This window comes from Drosophila tropicalis, unplaced genomic scaffold, assembly GCF_018151085.1.
Source record: "Drosophila tropicalis isolate 14030-0801.00 unplaced genomic scaffold, ASM1815108v1 contig_845, whole genome shotgun sequence".
Taxonomy (NCBI): domain Eukaryota; kingdom Metazoa; phylum Arthropoda; class Insecta; order Diptera; family Drosophilidae; genus Drosophila; species Drosophila tropicalis.
This window is the reverse complement of record NW_027173338.1, coordinates 508,171-530,297: the sequence shown is the minus strand read 5'-3', so window position 1 is coordinate 530,297 and position 22,127 is coordinate 508,171. Positions and strand designations below refer to the sequence as shown.

The following is a 22,127-nucleotide window of genomic DNA, read 5'->3' as shown; positions in this document are numbered from 1 at the left end:
TATTCCTTACTTACATCATAAACCCACGATAATGTTTATTTCGATTTAACTGACCCAAACTCTTCAATATTTTCAGCTTATCTTATGATGAGATGTGTCCAGTTCTGTTTTCTTCAATGACAAAAGATACGTTTCCACCTTCTATGAACCTCGTTTTGGGGTATATTCATTACGGATCAGATAACTTGGCTCATAGATCAGTCTTAGCCATGGCTTATTGCACTTTAGAAAAAAATAGACAAGACCTGAATATATAGAGACATAACACTGCCGTTGAATGGTCTACTTACAAACGATTTCAACCCACTTCCATGTGCATAAATTAGATCAAAGATGTGAATAAAGTAACTCAATCGATTTCCATCAATATCAATGTATACATATCTCTCTTACTCTTTTTTTTTGGGGCGTAACTTGCATATAAACGCTGCTAATAACACATTTAAACTGGTCAACAAATTACCGTTTTCAACATATTTACAATGGCCATTCGATTTCGATGTCTTTCAACAAATTTCCATGCAAATGTGCTCCCTCCGTCTCCCCCTATCCATCCGTACGACCTTTCTTCTCTCTCCGTCAGACAGATGACCAGCATCCATAGACAATGCGACGCGGCGGTCGATATCGATATCAACTACAACTCGGGCGGGCTCATTTGTCGCGGCTGCCTAACTTTTTAATAATACACAGAGAAAAAAAAAAGAACTAAAATAAAATAAAAACGAAAAAGTTTCTGGCAACAAAATGTCCCCATAAAAAGTGTCAAACTCGTGTTGTTGGTAAACTGCTGAAAAGAAATTTTTATTTTCTATAGCCGGAAAATCGACGAGGGACACCGCCGTAGAGTTTGTCGCATTGTTTAATATTGATTTTCAAAGGTGTGACGACCTCTTTTTGTGTATTGGCTGGCCAGCCGACTATATACGATTTCCATGCGATAAACTCTCTGACTAATATTTCTTATGAGAGATGGGGTAAGCCAGTGGGGCAGTTGGATAGCAATTTATGAATGAATGAACCGACCAAACGAACTCTGGACTCTGAAGACATAAAGTCTGGTCTGACTGACTCACAGGGAGGGGAAGGGGAAGCCTAACGATTTGTTTGCCCGCTGCGTTTTTGTTGTGAAAGTGTAATATTGTGACACATTTTATTGTACGCAAAGGATTAGAATGGAAAGACCCTAAACTGGAGCTCAATTCAGCCTCGGGGACTGGGCCCATTCATAATGTTTCTATTGCTATGGAAAATTTGTCCATTCGTTGTTGTTGGTACTGCAGCATCGCTTTCCAATTAGTCGAGTAAAGCCAAATTTTATGTTGCATTTATTACATAATTTGTACAATTTTATTGCGAGGCTCAGTGAGTGAATTTCTTCGGCTTCTCTCCAATTTCATTGCAGGTTTTTCCAATTTCAGTGCAGGATTAACAAGGATTTGCCATCGGAATGCCATGGCACTGATTTCATTTCAGTTTCAGTCTCTCTCTCTCTCTCTCTCTGTCTCATTTGCTGCTCCCTCTACTTTAACTTCTCCTACATCTTCTTCACTCATTTCATCCTTTAGCCTTTGTCTTTTTGTGACGACATTTTTCAATTAAGAAAGGATCACAAGGCGCTTAGTAAGGCAGTTTGGCTTAGTTGCCAACAGCACAGACCCTGTGGTAATGGTTGAGACCAAAATGAATAAGGTGTGGGGGAGTGGGTAAATGGGTGGCAACCCGGTTTTATACATAGCAAGTTGCTTTTTAATTAATTAGTTCATCTTTGTCTGCATGGCCCGCCATTCCTAAAGTTGGCAAATGGAAAAGGAAGACATTTTAACCAAGTTTTGGCAGCTGCACCTATTGGAAACTCAACTCAAACTGCTGCAAATCCTAGAGGAAAGATGCTGGTCTGGTCCACGTTTTGGGCCAGTTGCCAATATTCAATGATACTTAAATGTTTTCATGCGGAAATTCATTTTATGTTGGTACTTTCCATTGAGTTTTGGGACACCTAAATTAAAGTTTAATTTTGTAAGCTTTTCTAGTGATTGGCTAATTTAAGTTTGTTTATCAAAGTTCATTTAAATAGTAATAACTAATGTGTAAATGATTCCTTTTTTTTTTTAGACAATTGCAGTTTTCTTGTTAACGTAAAGTATAACCAAACATTTTAAATTTTTGTTTTTAAATGTCTGTTTGTTGAATTTCTTAAGTAACAATCATGAGTTGAATTAAAATTTTCTATTTATACATATGAAGCAAATGTCCATAAATAGTTGATATTGTTAGCATTTTCTCATCTATAATAAACTAAAGGATATCTAGGAATAAAGACGGAACGTCTCGACTTCTGCAGCGAAAAGAGATGTCACATGTCGAAAAGAGTCTTCTGAAGTATTTAAGAAAGTAGTTTGTTAATTTAATTATATATATAATTGTTGCTATAACTTTATTTACTAAAAATTTTCAACAATTCGAATCAATTCTTAAAAAGGATGTGTAAAACAAATAAAATATGTTAAAAATGTGATTCGATGTTTGTTATAATTGATATTTAAAAGATACATCTTATTGGTCCCTTGGCTTTCTTTTCAACGAACTGTCTTGCTGCTGCTGTAGATGACTTTATATTATAATATTCTATAAACAATTTTAATACAAATAACTAATGAAAATTGTTTTTTAGAAAATCTTTTTAACATAGATTTTAGCAAAAAAAAACTTTTTAAATAATTTTTGAAGCTAACGTTTAAGTAAACTTCCTATCTTTGTATAATTGACCAAAGGATCTCCAGACATAAAGACTTATCCCGGCTTTATCTACGAAAGGTCTTGAATGCTGAACGTTCCGAAAAAAACTTATACTTGTTACCTAAACTGAGAAATTGATTACTTGAAAATATAGTAAAAGTAATAAAGCATCTATTATTAGTTACTATTTTATATATTTTTTATTTTAAGCCAACTCTGAAGAGTGCCTGAAGTCACCTGCTAACTAAATATTTCTACTCTTTAATTAATAATTACGTAAACAAATTGTTGAGCTTTTACAACTTGAGAATTTTGTAGTATGGGTGATTAAAACTGTGTGATCTTTTAGTAAATGTATTAGCTCAGCTTTAAACTGATCGGCTAACCCACATACACACTTAAACAACAACTAATATATAGACACGTCATTTCGATTCTAATTGTTTTTGCAATCAGTCTGCTCAGCATAGCACATTTTTCTATACATGCGATAATAAAATCATATTTTATCTAATTATTTTTTATAATATTTAATTAACTTGTTAACAGTTTCTCAATAGCAAAAATTTACTATATATAATTGCCAACAGGTTGTTGTGCAAAGTTGTTGTTGTTTCTGTTGTTAGTGTTGTTGTGCACTTCATAAACAATTAGCGACATTGCCAACTAGTTGAAATGTTTACACAGAACAACAACAACAACAGCAACAACAATAAATTAACAACAAATGCATATTAAATTAATTACAGTTGCATGGCGAAAATTATAAATGAAATCTGAATGTGGGATATGAATACGATTTGAATGTGTGTGTGTGTGTTGGATTCAGTGCTAAGGTGAATGGCAAATGTGGCATGGAAAAAATGATTACTATACGGTTGCCGGGCTGAATGACTGACTGACTGACTAACTGACTGACTGCTTGGCTGATCGACCACATGGCGGCTACGTAATAATTAAGAAATTTACAAACAATTTATCAAGTTAATTAAACGTTGGTCTGGCACTTGCCGTTATATATATATATATAAGCATATACACACACTCACACACACACATTTATCTATAAGCTGCATGCATATTGAAACATTGATAGATGGCGAATGATCAAAATCATTTCACACGATCAAATGATTGAACGTGCATAAACTATGTACACAAAGTCCCCTAAAGAAGTTGAATTTCTTTATTGGATTTTCTTGTTGTTTTGCTTCGTTTTTTTAAGTTTTGCCTCGTAATTGCTCTGATGTGATTGTTGGCGTTGCTAATTTGCCAACTACTTTGACTCAAGTCCACATACGGCGAAAGCTGCTTTCCGTTTCAGTTTCAAATCGAATCGACTCTGTCTTTGTCTCTCTATCTATCTATCTCTTCATGAAAGACAATGAACTCGAATTTTAAAAATGGAAATGGCAAACGATAGATACATAGATGACGAAAATGACTGTTATTAAGAAAATGTGGAAATTAAATATCGAAAGAGTCTATGGGAAAAGCTAAACATCATTTCTATGTATGCATGTGTTTGTAGCACGCATAACAAGTTGAGCGATTGACTGATGAAAAGCCTTGGCTAGAGAAACGAAAAGTGTTTTGCAAGTGAAATTGTGCCAATTTGTTGTAATTGAAGTCCATCGATCATGTTGATGGTTTAATTGTTATTTCATTTTCGCATAAATCATTCTTATAACATATTCCAGGAAATTATCGAATAAAAATATTGCCAATACCTGGATATTTCCATAAAAGATATCACAGTCACTTCTTATTTATAATCCAACTTTTTAGTGAACGTAGCCATTCATTCGTTTATAACTTTCTGACTAATCAGTTCTTTATTTGTGCTGTTATCATGATGGCTAATATATGAATAGGGTGACCATCGTGGCAAGAAATCATTTAGGGACGAAATAGACTACCTTAATAGCATTCGGTCTTAACTGGTCCTTGCCATAGATCCCAATTCCAATTGCAAAGGTCTATTTGCTCATTCGGGGTTCTGGTTTGAAAGTATAAGTCCATAGATGTCCAGCTATATTTTGTTATTTTCTACTTTTCTACTTTATTTCTCACAGACAAAACGTCTACAGTTGACCTGACGAAAGACGTCTGAGATATTACCATAAAAGTTGTAAACATTAGTGTTACGAAAATGTATTTAACTTCACTAGAATTTGGTTATATTTTATTAACTCAGATAATTACAGTTTCAATATCATAAAGCTTAAAGGATACATCTTTTTGAAGTTGGCAAGAATAAGCCCATCGAATGAGAAGTCACATTGTGAGATCTACTTAGAAAGATTTTCTTGGCAGTTAAATAAGTCCTAAAGTAAATTCTTCTTTAAAAGATTTAAGATAAATAAACTACCATAGATAATCAGAGTAATCGGGGGGACAGTTTATGTGGGCTAGGCACCGCCCAAAAAATCAATATTTCCAAAAAATTTTTACTTGGTTTGAGTGTGTGAGCAATTTGGACAAATCCTTAAACTAAAAAAAAGCCATCTTCTAAAATTTCTGAATTTTCTAAGTGAAAAATGAACAATTTTTAGACAACCCCCCAAAAATACACCAAGGATTCGCTTTTCTGGTCTATTAAAGACTTTTAGATGTATTCATTACATTTTTGGGATCCTCATTTTTGCTCCAAATCTTTCTTTTGTTAAACTGATTGTCCAATTCTAATACGTCTAGAAACTGTTGAAATTTATTCTCATCTTTTGCTTGCTGTTACTCGAATCGAAAATGTGATTTCACTTGTTAGATTCTATGCCCACTCCCCCAGTGGGAGTATCAGTTTATTCACTAACGATTTAATTACGCCCATTATCCGCATAATAGACATCATCATTACAGACGCCAAATGCTTTTAGTCATCTGTTTTTTTCCCTCTTAGAAACCGATAAGCAAATTAAGCATATTCTTCAGATACTCATAATGTAGACATATAGATACATGGAGGCAGACATACCTTAGACACGGATGTCTGAGGTTCGCCTAAGGTCTGAATTGAAAGCTTATCGTGGGCAGAAGACCTGAGTGTGGGTGCTCTGAAGCAGCAGCTGAAACTTAAATGGTTGCGATAAAACTAATGAAAATGCGTTTTCTAATTGCACATTAGGCAAAGTGAATGATTTTTCATGTAAGTGGCAGAAGATAGAAACAGAAACACGCACCCTGAGATACATTTTGTGGCGTCTCAAGTGCAGCTTCTGTTTATTGTGGGTGGGGTGGAGATGGGGAGCACGTGCGTTGTATCTAGCTGTTGTTGTAGGTGTACATACAGGGTGTACCGTGTGTGTCTACTGATGATGATGATGGACTTTTTTTGATGTATCGTGTTGCCTTGTTTTACGCGCCACTGCCCCAGCCATTTATTTTAATTTGTGCGTCAAATGTAAACGCAAAACGCCTTGTCTGTTGATTCAACAGTCAGAGAGTAATAGAAAGAAAAAACTTAGACTGAGAAAAAGGCTGGGAGAGGGGGATGTTGGGAGGAAAAAACAATTGCACACAATCATTTTCAATTTAACGTCATTATGTGCAATTTGTCAACAATGTCCACAAAAGCAGTCAGTCAGTCAGTCAGCCGTGCGGCTGTGATTTGCCATATGCAAATGGCAATTCACCAATCTCTCCCCACCATTTCACTTCTCGATCGGCGCTTCGACTTAGACTACCATTATTTATTTATGCTGCTACTTTTTTTTTGTTTTTTTGTTGTATCCAACAACAAATTCGTGACGAAAAGTGATTGAAAGTAAACAATAAAAGCGACACTCTCCGGAGTGGCACTTTCCTCTGGCTTTAGCCACCACCACTTTCATCCAGGTTTTCGGTGGTCTGACTCATGGCATGGCCTTTCATTTGGCTAACAATTTCTACTTTGCATTGCTGTCTCTCTACTGTCCTCTCCTCTCCTCTCGTCTCCTCTACACTCCACTCACACTCTAGCCGTTTGCTAAATTGGCCAATTGCGATTGGTAACAGCAGCAAACAATTTAATTCAATTAAATATTTTTTCGTTGACTGCCTGTCGTTTGTTATTTAGCGACAGTTGCTGTTGTTGTTGTTGTTGTTGCTGCTGTTGCGGCAATGGCAATTGTTTTATGTGAAATTTGTCACACTGTCATGTGCGTTTTACAGGCAACTAACTGCCATCGAATGGCCATACCTCACAGAGTGTTGGCAAAAAAGGGGGTCAAATTAAATTATTCATTATTTCACTAACAAAATGGCGAGATAATTGTCTAAGTAGATCCCTTTCGTTTGCTGCTGCTGCTTATCGAAAAGGGTTTTAAAAATTCATGAAAATTCTCCTCAAAGTGTAATTGTCCACTTCAAAGTCTGAGAATGAAAATGTTGGGAACATCTGTGGTGTAACTTATCCAATAGTGAAATAATTCTCATTGAATTTTAATCGATTGCATCAAATCAATCATAGATGAAGCTAGAATTATATACATATGTGTGTATTTACAATCAGGGATTATCCACAACTAACTCTACAGTTTGTTTCTATCTATAGTCTGTCAAAATGAAGCCTAGTACATACTTTTATACCATTAGCTTTAGATCAGTGAGACTGGTTCGCAGAGAAATGAAGAGAAATCCTTTGAGTGCTTTTTCTGACTGAGGGAAATTTGTTGACTAAAAGTTTTCAAATTGAAATTTTGATAAAGAAACTCAGGCAATGTCTAGATATAACCTGATTTTCTAAAGCCACTGCCATGTTCCCAATATTCTTTCGTATTCATTAATTTGAGAATTAAAAGAAATTGACTAAGCCCACATACTCTGTAGACTAAATCAATCAGATTGATTCGAAACTGAGTAACATTGAATATAGTATAAGCCCGCATCAGTTTCTTTGTTTGGTTTGTTCACCTCATCACAAAGTCTGGGCCAGATTGGTAACCAAATTTGTGAGCTTTAGTACTGAGGAAAAATGAAAACAACAAAGAAATGACTTCCATATGAAATCACCTGTGGTGTCAATATTTCAACACTGTCAGCAGTGTTGAAGTTCATCAGTTGAGACACTGTGTGATCTGTGATTTGCTTTTGGATTTCTCTTCTTTGCTCGATGCTAACAGATTTGTGATTTATGGGGGGGAATTTAATTAATCAACAAACTTATGAGTCAATACTTTGTTTAAATAATGCCAAAAATACAAATAAGAAGACGGAAAACGAAAATAAAAAAAAAACCAAACAAAAAACAAAAACACAACGAATGCAAATTAATCACATGCCATGATCGGTCTCGGTCTTGGGCTCAGACTTGGCTACCTCCACCTTTCCTGCTGCTGCTGTTTCTGTTGATGATGATGATGATGATGATGATGACGAACTGACAGTTGTTTGACATACCCCAGTCAGTCTCTCAGCCAGAGGCAGCAGCAGCACAAAAAAACAATTAAATGACGCCAAGCAAACAAGTTGTAATTCTGTTTTTTTTATTGAAATGCAAAAAGGAAAAACAATAGCAATACCAGAAACTCAGAGCAAGACCAAGTCGGAGGAGACTTTCGACTTCGTCTTGGAGTGGCAAGTGGGTGCAGCATATGGCTGAGTGGAAAGTAGACATGGTCGTAATTAAAAGGTTAAGTTGATGTAACTATTACATAGACATTGCTCGCGTGTTCTCTATGCTTTGGGGCCTGGAGAGTGAGCAACAGTTGCTTTACCATTTCCCAATTCAATTTTCCCTCGGCCCCCTTCTCATTGTCCCAACCAATTGCCTGTTGCGCTGTCATTTTTGACATTTTGTACATTGTAAATGTTGACACTTTACCACACACACTCGAACAGAGTCTTAGCGGACGTTGACGATACTATGCGCAGTACGTTCAAGTGGCCCCTACGACACCAGGACATAGCCTGTTACGCGCGAGCCCAAGCACCACCTCCCACCCGACCGACCGAGGGGTGCAGCCGTATAACGCACGGCACGAATCGCGTGGACAAGTACACAATAGAAAAAACAGACAAACAAATAATACTACAGCTATCTATTAACTAAATGGGATAGGATAGATGTTTTAAGCATATTAATAGAAAACTCTGAGCCGATTACAGGGAATAGAAGGTTGTAATCAGAGCAGAGGACCCTAAAAGGTTCATGCATAGCATAGTTAGAAGAACAACGACTAAGGGATAAAGGTATCAAAGGATGTCTACTCCGTCTACATGGTACCGACAGATTCACCTGAGCTAATAACTCAGGCGAGTCGATATCACCAATTAGGAGCTTGTGCATAAAAATGACACCAAGCATAATTCTACGGTTAGTTAGGGATGGAAGGTTAATCAAGAGAAGTCTACTAGAATACGAAGGCAAATTGACATTGCGATCCCAGCTTAAGCCACGAAGAGCAAATAACAAGAACTGCTTTTGAACGGATTCAAGTCTAATCTGGTGCGACTCATATTGAGGTGACCAAATGCAAGATCCATACTCTAAAATAGGACGGACAAGCGAAGTGAAAAGAACTTTAGTTGTATAGGGGTCATCAAATTCTTTTGACCATCTTTTAATGAAACCCAGGACACTCATGGCCTTTGCGACCGTGGTGGAAATATGGGTGTTAAAATTTAACTTATGGTCCATAAGTACGCCCAAATCATTCATATTATTTAGACGTTCCAGAGGGCTATTGTTTAGAAAATAAGTGACCAGTTGAGGAGAGTTACGGAAAAAAGTCATTACCTTACATTTGGTAGTGTTAAGATTTAGTAGATTAAACTGGCACCAGGATTGAAAGTTTTTAAGATCAGCTTGTAGCCGACTAAATGAATCTGTATCTTTATGAGTAAGACAAAGCTTGACATCGTCAGCATACATAAGCACACGCGAATGAACAATGACTGATGGAAGATCGTTAATGAATAGTGTGAAGAGCAGAGGGCCAAGATGACTACCTTGAGGTACACCAGAAGTCACAGGAATGGAAGCGGAAAAAGAAGACTTAAAAAGTACCTTCTGTTTTCTATTTGTTAAATATTCACGAACCCAAGAAAGGAAAAGGGGTGGAAACCCAATGTCGCTCAGCTTAGAAAGTAATAGGGTATGATTAACGGAATCAAAGGCTTTGCTAAAGTCAGTATATATTACATCAGTTTGTTTACCATTTTTAAACCCCTTGATAATTACTGATGTAAATTCTAAAAGGTTAGTGGTTGTAGATCTACGTTTCACAAACCCATGTTGGGATGGTGAAATAATAGAACTGCAAAAATGTTGCAATTGAGAAGTTATAATTTTCTCAAAAGCTTTCGGAATAGCGGACAATTTTGAGATACCCCTATAGTTAGAGGCTTCGGACTTTTTGCCATTTTTATGCAGAGGAATGATATACGACTCCTTCCAAATAGATGGAAAAGAGGAAGATTCGACAGACAATAGAAACAATTTTAAAATGGGTTTACATAATGCGTTTGCACAGAACCTGAGTACGCATCCAGGAAGACCATCTGGCCCCGGAGAATAAACAGGTTTAACTAATTTAAGTTCGCTAAGAATAGAACTTTCATCAATGACTGGATTGAAAATGCAATTAGCCTTTTTTAAATGATAAGGATACGGACTTGCTCGATATTCCGTTGAGGAATAAGTTGTTTTGAAAAAACTCGCAAACATATCGGCAATTGCCTGATCAGTGCTTGCTTTTTTATTTTGAAAAGACAAAAAAGATGGGTGCACAGAGGTCTTACGTTTAGAATTAACAAAGTTATAAAATTGTTTAGGGTCGGAAGAAAACTGAAGCTTACACCGCTGAAGATAATTCTTATAGCATTGTGTATTAAGCATCATGAATTTTGAACGAGCGACTGTATACAGAGCATAATCTGATGAACGACGTGTTTTTTGAAACTTCTTATAATATCGTGTCTTCACATTTTTCAAATTGGATAACTCACGAGAGAACCAGGGAGGTTTGTTAAGCCGCTCCAGCCTACCAAGAGGCACACAAATATCAAAGAGTGAATTCAGAGTATCATAGAAAAAACGAACAGCTGAGTTCATATCTCTACAATTGTACAGATAAGACCAATCAGTAGTAGCAATGTTTTCATTAAGGCTGGCAAAGTCAGTCTTACGAAAGCACCTAGTTAGAGGTAACTTATTTGAACCAAGTAATGGTGAAAGCAAGGGCAAATCAATTTTTAAATTTAATGTAGGATGAAATTTGTCTTCTGGAAGAACAAAAGGTTCGATCCTAGAAACCTCACAATAAGAAGAATCCAATACAAAAATAAGATCTAACGATTTTCTATTAGAATTTAAGACGGGATTGACTTGGGATAAAGATAAGCCTAGAAGGCCATCAATAAAGTCATGTGACAAAGAGGGCAGCAACGTGGTAGATTCATCTGTTAGTGACCATGCTAAAGCGGGTAAATTAAAATCACCTACAACTATGAGCAAGTCTTGACTGGAAACTAAAGAGGAGACAAACTGAATTGCCTCTAAATGATTTAAATATACCGCCATGTCTGACAATGGTGGAATATAGGAACAAGTAATGAAAGCATTAAAAGATTTAAAATTTACTTTAACACCGACAAACTCAATCTCCTGGGTACTAGAAAATTGAATCATTTCAGATGATAAAGCAGCATCAACAGCTATCAGAACGCCACCACCTATACGAGAAATCCGGTCACGTCTGAATATAGAAAAGTTTGTGGAAAAAACCGATGCATCAGCAATATCAGGTTTTAGCCACGTCTCTGTAAAAGCTAGAATGTTATGTTCAAAAGAAAGACTATCTACAAAGAGATTAGAAAGTTTAGATCTCAGCCCTCTAACATTCTGGTAACCCAGGTTAAGGGACGAAGCTAGTTTTTTGACACACCAGCAGATGCTGATGTGACAGGATTAGTATTAGTTGTTGTTGTTGGCAAGCGAATCGGTTTCCGATTTTTCTTTTTCACAGTATATTCCTTAACTATTATATGCTTTGGCCAAAAATCTTCTCGACATATAGTGTCGAAGATATTGGCAGAAACACTAATTTTAAAAGACGAAATGTCCCGAGAATAAGAAAATTTAAACTTCTCCACCGCAATATTCGAGACGTTAACTTTCTTCCGAATATAGGCTATTACATCATCAGATGTGACAACAGGGTCTAGCCTAGAAACAAATATATGTTTCTTTGGTGGTATGCCAACGAGAGGCCGCGGTCCCGAAGCGTCAGCCGCAGCAGTAACGTTGGACAAGTTACCCACTGCAGCAGTCGACTTGTTTACGGGGCCCTCGATACTTTTAGAACTATCGGCAATTTCCATTGGAATGGGTAATTGCCCGGACACATCGGACACTACAATAGGCATCGTTTTTAAGAGATCATTCCCAGGTGATACCGGTAATTCCTTACTAATAGCATTCACAACCGGGCTCTTAAACGAAATCAATTGCTGTACATTAGGAGTGGACGGTGCATGAGACCGGTCGGGGACGATAAGAGACGCTGGCGGGTCTACAGATGCAGAAACACCCCAAGGACTGGTCCTTTTACGTTTCGGAGACTCATTCATAAGCGATAAACTTCTGAACTGAGTCTCCACCGCAGTAAACTCCGCTTGGAGTTTATTAAAACCTGCCCTTAAAGTGTCAAAACTATCTCTAGTCCGCCTCATGAAAGAGCGCATCTCATTCTCGACCTCTCGGCAAGCATCACATCCATATTTTAAGCCACCACCTTTAGCAATAGACTCCTTGATTCTGCCTGTGTAACCTGCACACTTAACGTGAACCGCATTGTCACACAACCAACACAGAATATAATCATGGGAGTCAACCGCATTAGTGGCAACTATGCAATTATTTTTTGAGCAGACAACCATTTTATCAAAAAGTTTAATTTAATTAAAAAGGAAATACAAAAAATAAAAATTCTAAAGGTAAAAATTCTGTGTAAAGAATATACTGACCAGTTCTGACACAAGGGTTAATGTGCAGAGTAAGCCTTCACAACTAAAGAATAAAAAGAGATGAAAGCACAAAAACAAAAACACGTATCACAGAGTCGCGGGTAGGCAAAAGACGAGAGCGCAAATCAATCAAGAATAGGAAAGAGCGGGAGAGCGCGTCAAATTGAACACATGCAACAACAATTTGTACGCAAGAGCGCGAGAGTTAGTTAAAACGGTAAAGACAAAAGGCAAAAGAAATAAGCAAAACAACAACACCGCTAATGCAAGTATTGTTGTAAGTTTTGATTTTATTTAAATTTAAACAAAAGCGACAGCAAGAATTCGCGAAATGAAAATAAAATTCGGATGTTGAAATTTTTATTAATTAAACCGATAATGAATTTAATTTAATTTAAATTTGTAAAAGTAATTAATCGCGAGTAAAAAATAAAAATTGATAAGCGCAAAAAAAAACACGTCCGTCCTCTGCAACGAGTGAAAGAATGATCTTGTTACAGTTTACATGAATGATCACCGCAAATTGGCTGCTGCTGTTGCTCGGCTCTCTTGGAATGAGGAAGCATGAAAATTGTCGCCCAAAGTTTTCATTGACACCTTGGCATGGCCCACCTCTCTGCCTCTTGCCATCTCTAGAGAGAGATTCTTATTAGACGAGGCACACACACACACACAAAAGTTAGCTCCTTTGACTGATGAGGCCCGCTTTTATTTATAGTCGACCGATGGCAATCGTTGGGCCCGATCGTGAATGACTTACAGACTGAATGAGTGAATGATGAGCAAATTTATCGCAGCATTGTGTCAACTCAGTGTGTGGAGCATGTGTGTGGCCAAAGATTTAACTTCCCTGCCACCTCACCTCCACTCACGTCGCCATCTCTTGCCCATTTCGATCTTGTTGTCTGTCCGTCTGTGTAAGTCTCCCCTCCTCTGCTTTTCCCTATCGAGCATTTAATTATTTCAACTTGATTCTCGTTTCTTGTATGTCAGATTGTTTGTCTCCGCCGGGCAATTCATTCATGTTTGCTGTTGCTTCCAAGATTTGTGGTTAGTTTGGCTCATGTCGTGTCACATCATTGACACGATTACAGCTGAGGATGCAATGAAAAAAGCTTCTCTGGAGGGCCGACTGTAAGTGTGGGTGGGTCTGGTTTTCTAAGAAGCCATTAACAGGTAAGTTTATAAATATCTTTAGGGTAAGTTCTTAGCTTAATACCTGCCAAAGGAATCAGCTGTTTGTAATATTCTGCTAATAAACAAAAGAAACTCTTTACAAACTTTATGGGATAACTTTTATATCGAAAAGAGCCATTGAGTTGTATTTGTATATTAAAAGTCTACCAAAATAGCATTTCTAATTCGTTTGCCATTTTCTCACGCTCAATTTAAATACTCTATTTGAGGTTCGGGTATGTTGTTTTAACAATAAAGATTAGCCAAATTAAATAACTGACTAATGCGGAAATATTATGAATAATATCTTATTTCAAGCAAAGGAAACCCTCATATGGGACTTATAAAGAATTATTTTAGGCAAATAAGTTGAAAAAGAATGAAAAGAAGTTTAAGAAGAGAAGGTAACTATTTGGACATGTCCTACTAATCATTAAGATTATCTACACTCAAGGCCAGAAGAACAGGGTAAACTGTCCTCATAAAAACTATTTGGCAAGTGCTACGATCAGCAAATCAATTTTCTAACTATCCTAAAGTATCCTTGCTACTTAGTAAGTAATAAGTTAGAAGAGCTGTTTAAAAATCGACTATCGTCTATAAACTTTGTAAATTCGATATCACTCGTGTATATCTATGGTAACTTACTATGAAAGGCGGAGGGAAAGATAAACAAGGGACGTTAGCGAGATATGAAGACTTATATAATTGTTACAATTTGATGAAAAATTAGTTTCAGCAAAGTTGGAGAAGACTTAAAAAAGGTTAGGATTCTTTTAAACAACTTTTCTTTAGAGAGAGTATTAGCATTTCGTTAAAATAAACTTTTATTTCGATTTTTTACAATTACTTTGTCTGTCTGACCGGCTAGAAGAACCCGTTTTTTGGTCGAAAATCGCATCATTCACTCAATTGCCGACAAACAAAAAAAAAAAAAAAAAAAAAAACACAAAAAACAAAAGAGTAAGAAAAAAGCTTAGCCGCCAACGCCCACCAAAGTGAACTTCGCCTTTTTAGTTGTTGTTGTTGTTCGTTGTGCTTCTTCATTTGCCCCATCCACATGATTGATGGGGCATCTTACGTACAAATTAACACCGGAATTACTCGTGCACTGGGGCGATGGTCGATCGGCAAGTTCCAAGTTTCAGGCAGCAGCAGCTATTAGGCCAAAACTCCACCCCTGAAGATGCGTTTGAAATGAAACCGACTTTCAATTAGGCAAAGAGCTGGCAAAAAAAACCAAAGAGCCGCTAATGCCTTGGAATGCTCCGAGTATAGAGTTGAAAGTTGTGATAATGAAACCGGCGACTGTCCCCCAAAATAAAGATGCGCCATGAGTCATGCACTCTAATTATGAATATGCAACTAAATCATTACATTTTAAGCCAATGTCAAAGGCGCAGCTGGAGTTGAGTTGAGTTTCATTTCGTCTCGTTCTCTTGTTCATTCGCTTGATTAATCGCAAAAAATAAAAAAAGGGGAAAAAGAGAAAAAAAAAGAATCATCTTGAATGTCTAGAAACGCTGTCGCTGATTTCACTGTATTCCCGCATGCTTCTCTTATTAATTATGTGGTCCAGCCAGATATCGAGATTCTTGCATGTGAGTGTGTGTCTGGTCAAGGCGTGAATACCATCGTCAACAAGCTAGCACCTTGTGCACCTTAGCCACCACCACCACCATCGCATTCTGAATTATTGCTGAAATATTTGCTGATTTATACTCTTGGATATCCAATGTTTTGCACTTGGCACGCCATGTGCGTGTTTCTTCTTTTCTTTTCGGAGACGGGCAGCAATCTTGTTGCAATTAGTTTTTGCATCACCACCCAGCGAGGGATATCATCTTACATCGGTTTCTCCAACCTTGAACTGACTAGGCTAAAACTTCACTTCAGCTTCACTCTTTTACTTACTGAGCCGCATAAATTGTCTTGGCTTGGCTTGACTTTTTGGCTGGTTGCAGCAGCTGAGGCATACTTCCGTGTAATTAAGTGGCGTTCACCACAATGCGCTGCACCACCCATTGTGTGTGTGTATGGGTGTGTGTTCTGCAGAATGCCAGTCTGTGTCCAATTTGGAGTCACTTTGACTTTGCCACAAATTCATTGTGAAAGACCAGACAAGCGTATGCACATGATTTCAACAAGGAATCGTCGGGAGACTGAAATCGAAACTGGGCGCCAGTCACTAACAAAAGAGAAAAAGTAACGAATTTTTGAATAAAACGAATTTGTAAATACACTTACACAAATATCTAAAGCCATTTAATCTTTTCTGTAGACTTTTCAAACAAAGTTCATCATAAAGTCAAAGGACCCTTTGCAAAAATCATTTTGGAATATGATAAATTGCTGACAAAGTTTCAAGCTAAAGTCAGATTCAGATTCCTCTTCTAGCTTTTGTTACTTTAGGAGACTTGGCCTGGTTTTGGCCCCCCCAGTTCCTCTCATTGGAGTCTCTTTGTGGCCTGTGTGTGTGTGTGTGTGATTGTAATTTGAGTCCATTTTTGGTCTATGGTAACGAAATAAAGTTGTCAGCTGCTCCTTCACACAAAATGCAAATGATGGCAACTTCTATGGAAAGCCAACAACTTACCTATTAGACAACTCGGCACAGTGTGCTGTTAATTTTTGGTACGTGTCTGGCAAATTAGACTATCGTGCCAGTCGTTAGGTAGTTGGGGGGCAAAAAAAAAGTTTCTAGAATTTCAATGCCATTTAATCGATGTATCCAAAAACTTCCCCAGATGGAGCAAATAGAGCCGGTTGCCACACAGTAGCAAAGTGCGGAAGCGTTTAAAACTAATAGAACTGCTTGTCCGTTGCTTTAGTCAACCACTTGAAATGGAGCAAAATATGCATTGCAAACGTTATTAAGACTAATAACTTTATTCGTTGCTACAAGCCATAGAACAATAACTACTTGAAAGTCCAGTCCAGTCCCCCCTCTGACGACCGTTAAGAAAGTCAGTTAATCAATAGTTAAAAGTCGTAACCCTTTGACAGGCATATCGTTATAATTCGAATATATAGTGTATATTGATCTACTGTCTATTGCCTCGCTATAAAATCGATCATTAACGCGCTTAATTTACTCGACTCGAAGCGGCCAACGAGCGTTGATGGCAACGCTTCAACAGTTCCAGAGCTACACGAGTAAAAGGCAAAAATGGAAAAAAAAGGGTGCAAGAGTCATAAAAATTAAAAGCAAATTACGAAAGAACAACTGCAACAGCAGTTAACTCGACAATATTAGCACTGTTCGAACGGGTCGATAATAATGCCGATCGATTGAACCGACGCAGCGTCGCAAAGTCTGACGCTGACCAAGCGCGACCTTTTGTCACTTCATAGTCATCATCATACATAGGCAGAAGAGATGTTCCACCGTCGACCAGTGACGGACGCACCTTAGACGCTGACGCAGACTTCCGTTTCGCGTTGAAGCGCAACGATTTCGATATGAGCCACAGAGTGAAACAAGTAGCAGAGGCTTAAAAGAAAGGTCTATACAATCTATGTATACCCTGCAAGCGTAAAACTTGTGTTAAGAGCAGGACGTCACAGAAAAACTAAACGTCACAGAAAAACTAAATAAGAAATAGAAATTTATGCAACTGACAGTGAAATAAGTTCCTTAGCTAATCGTAGAAATAATCTATGAATATTTAAGGTCTTCACATATTTTTGCACATTTTTGGTTAACTGTATGAATGAAAAATAGAAAATCGTGTAAAAATTTTTGAGTAAAACTAAGGAAGATAAGATAAATTGTTTCAAGCCATTGATTTTTACTGATGTCTTACTAAAATCGGAAAATAATAAAACGAAATAATCAACTTTTTAGATATACACGAATTTAAAAAAAAAATTACATTTTCATAGTGCTTTGTAGAAATTTCGATGGAAATCTAGACAAGACTCTAAGGTTTTCTATTAAATCAATCTATTATCATATTACAATCACGATTAACGATTGGAAATATAAAAAAATTATCGATAGACCGAATAATTTTTAAAATTTGAAAAATTTCCAAGGATTTTGGATTATTTAGTGAGATGGATTAATAATGATTAATTGTAAAAAAATAGGATAATAGATTATTCAATGCATTCTAAATATGGATATCTGATATATCTTATTATATTTAAAATTAAAGTAAACGATTATTGCATGACAAAATTAAGCGTGCCATCATTAGGTCCATCAAGCCTCCATGATAATATATGCCCATTCTTATGGAAGGGTATACAAAAGAGTTAAACTCTATGGGCAACAATTTGAGTGCCTAATGACGCAAAGTAATGAAGTTGCTACCGCGCCCACCGCCTCCCCTCAACCCCGCGGCCACCATCAAACATTTCCAGACAGACGACCCCCGAATCGAACCCAACCCCTTTTTTGCGCTTGATGTGTCATTGATTTGTTGTTGTGTTTTCCTTTTTTTTGTCGTTTTTTGGGTGCTAAAAATCGTCACAGCTGTGCAACGTTCATTTCGAATTGAATGACTTAATGTGCAACATTGTGTCATCAATATCCGTTCAGCTTAGTTCCGTTGGAAACTGGTCTATTCGGTTTTGTTCTCAGCAGGTCTTTTTGGTCAACTGCCCGTGACAAAAGTGTGAATTACGCTGTTTCCGAACGCCCACTCGACTCCAGCCTTTCATTCCACACTCCAAATCTACTGTCGTCGCCCTTTACCCGGTGTCTGATTGTTTCGTCTTACCCGTTCTTACCGCCTGCCTAATCCTTCTCTTTTTTTTGTTGGTGCGGCGATTTGTCGTCTCTTGAGTGACACTTGACAGTCAGTCAGTGTCAAGTCATCAATATGTACTTACTTACCAAAATGTATAAACATTTGTGTGTGTGGAGACCTGATTTCTGTTTCGGTCAGGGCCATAGGCATGGCTTCGACCTCGTCTCTTGCCTTTTTGTCTTGTCTAATCCTTATGTAAATCTGTCAAATTAGATGCGATTAGTTTGAAGTGAAAAGTAGTTCTCTGCACTTAAGCTCGTGGACTGAATCTGAATCCATCTGAAGGTGCCGCCATGGCCGATGGTCTTTGACGCTCAACGGATTTTGGACTCTTGGATGACTTGTTGATGGGTTCTTAGCTCAGCTCACCATGACAGTTAAGAAATTGGGACTATTTCTTAATATTTTGGCACCACTTAACCAAAACTTGTGTGGGAGATGATAGTTTGGTGGGAAGAGTAGTAAACAAAAGATATAATTAGAAGCCAAACTAGAAGGTTTATTGACTTTCTCCTATAATATTTTAAAGAATGAGTTTATACTATGTTTAGTACGTTGTATATTTAGATTAAAGGTATTTACGAAATGAAGAAAATTAAAATATACTTAACTATTTCTTCCCACACAAATATCTCTTCTCACGACTTTTAAACATTTTTTAAGTTTGGCAGTCACAGCCGATAAAATGCAATTATCATTTAAATTCATTTAAAACAATTCCCACGTAAACAGAGCAAAGTCTTGACACTGTTTTACCCTCCGCCACGAAGTACTGTCAAAAAAGTTAATACCAAACAAATTGATAGCGAATCGAATGGCTTAAAAAAAGGGAAAGCAAAAAATTGTTACCACGCGCCTTGGCGTATGCCTAGCGAATCCTTTTCAATTTACCAACGACTGAGCGTCTGCTAGGCAATTGGCAACACCCAAGGATGAGTTCTGGCCGCAAGTCCTGACAGACAATCTCATCATCATTGCCGGTGTTCGGCGGTCGAGTCAGACTCCCAGTCAGAGTTTCAATGTGCGTCGTCGCTTTGTCGATATCATAATGACACTTCCCGACGATGCGCAACTGTGACAAAATTAATTTTCAACTTGACTGCATCCGGCAAAACGGCAAATCCAATGAAAAGAATAGTGGTGAGTGGGGGGAGGGGAGGGGTACACACATTCGTATATCTGTTGATGATAATGAGACCATAGATAACGCAATTTAATGTTACCCCGAATTTCACAAATAGTTGCGCGAATTTACGACAGGGTGGCTCGTAATCATGGAGTGGTGCATGGAGTGTTCAGTTTGTTCATGTTTGTGCGTCGGTGTCCATGTCCATGGGTGCAAAGCACTCACAAGTCAACAGCAGTCGGCCAAAAGCCACCCCTTTTATATATGTACGTGGCCTTAGGGCTAACACAAACGACTGGAAACGCCACCGCACTGACAAATTGTTACGCTAAATAAATCACGATTCATGATTATCGCCATGAAATCGAAATTTTCTGCTTTATTTTTCATGGCTCGGTAAAGCAAAAGTTATCTCTAATGCGATTTAAATGCGACTCCAAATACCAAAAATCTTAAGCCCAATTCCAATTGATTTTACCTAAAATGGTTTTTTCTTTTGATTGTAAGTAACTGAACTATTGTATAACAAAAATTTCCATCAATTAGCCAACATAGGTTAAAACCTTAATTTACGCTTCAGAAAATACTTTTAGAATCTTTGAACTCTTGTTAAATTCTGCTTAAATTTTCCTTTGACTTTCTCAAGATTTTGAACTGCAATTAACTTTTGCCAACTTTTGAGTCAGAGTTAAGGTTCGGGTTTATCACAAACACAAAAGAACGCTCTGACAAATCCTGAGAAAGTTATGAAACCAGCAAATAACAATGCAACTCATCATCATCAATGTCCTTCGAGCAACCCTCAATACATGCACACAAACATGCAGGACGAAATTCTAACCACAAACAAGCCACTCTGATGGTCGCTTGGTCTGTGTCATATTTGCTCATTTAACGGGCTGACACATCAATGTCAAATCAAAATTCCAGCCAACCAAAAGCAGCCTCGGGGCTGCTGAGGATGCTAAAAAAAAAAGAAAGAAAAAAGTGTCATTGTCAACGCAGCAAAAGCGAGCAAAAAAGAAAATAAAGGAAATATATTTGACAGCTAATCTAATGGCAATTATAATGCCGTAACGGCTGCTGTTTCTGGTCCTCATGTGAAAAACCTCAATTCCATCTAATTGAAGTTAAGCATAACGAATGCAATGGCCATGGATGATGATGAACGAGAACGAGTGGAGAGGGGACACAGAGGACCAGCATCAGCCGGCATAGTTTCTGTTTCAGTTTCAGTTTCTGATTCAGTTTTCAGTTCTTTTGTGGCCAACAAACAAAACTGTCAAAACTGACATGACAGGCCAACCAGGGTATCATCATCATCAACGAATCAAACGCACAACAAGCGGAATAATCAGCGCTTTTGTAGGGGCGTGTACATTTGCTGGAGGGAAATGTGGAAAAGTATACCAAGTATGCAGAGTGATTTCCCGCTTTTGACACTTGACATGCATATGAAAATTCTGACACGTCAACGCTCAACACGCTTTTTCCTCTCTCTTTGATATTCGAAACGTTACTAATTCCTTGATTTTTGTTTTTTGGAGACACCTTTCGTTGTGCTGGGTACATCACTTTGATTGACGCAAGTGAACAATGTGGCGATTATGGTTATTTGATATCATTCCTATCGGACTAATAGGCTTTCCCAATATCGCCCGACAATTGTAGGCGGCAATTTTCTTTTGTAGAGCTTTTGCCTAATTTCCATATCAAAGGAAAAGCTTGTCATAAATTGCTGACCAATGTGACATTAGTGTTTTCTGTGGCTTAGTTCTTCACTCAATTTAATTACGAGTTGAAGTAAGCAAAGACCTCCTCAGTGCATCCTGTTTATGGGTATATACTAATGCCAGTTCAATTTGTTACAATGCGTTACACTCATCTGGCTTCGGAAAACGGAGTCGGAATCGGCGTCGTGGTCTGTCGCCGTCATCTGATGTCTGATTTGTGAGACTGGCGGAGCCTGCCACAACTTGCTACGCATTCCAGAAGCTGCACAGAATATCTACACCATGTTGGCGTTTATCGCTGACGAGAATGACATGGATATGAACAGAAGAGCGTACAACAGCGAATGCGACTGGACGACTGGACTGGGGGTAAGGTAAACCCCCCACCCGTGGATCGGATCGAACGTAGAAAACGAAACGAACGAACGAGGAGACGGAGAGAGCCAGACGGACAGAAATCCATTCATCAGTGGCAAATTTGTTGGTGGTATGAATCCATCATGGTGCGAGTGAAAGATCGTTTGTCGCTGATCATCAGCTTAAAAATCGCGCAAATGACGAGCATGAGACATGAGTTGTGGATGATGGTTGGTAGGTAGATAGGTAGTGGTATGTAATCCTCCATCCTCTCTCCTCGACTTGGATGTAGAT

General features: G+C 37.8%; 1 long non-coding RNA gene across 1 annotated transcript; it reads right to left on the bottom strand.

Annotated features, from left to right (window-relative positions):
* Positions 1-14,893: 14,893 nt before the first annotated feature.
* Positions 14,894-16,764, bottom strand: LOC137581369 (uncharacterized). The gene is made up of 3 exons (XR_011033124.1): positions 16,457-16,764; positions 16,108-16,372; positions 14,894-16,048 (listed from the first exon to the last, which is right to left on the bottom strand). It is a non-coding gene; the product is annotated as an uncharacterized lncRNA (long non-coding RNA).
* Positions 16,765-22,127: the final 5,363 nt, after the last annotated feature.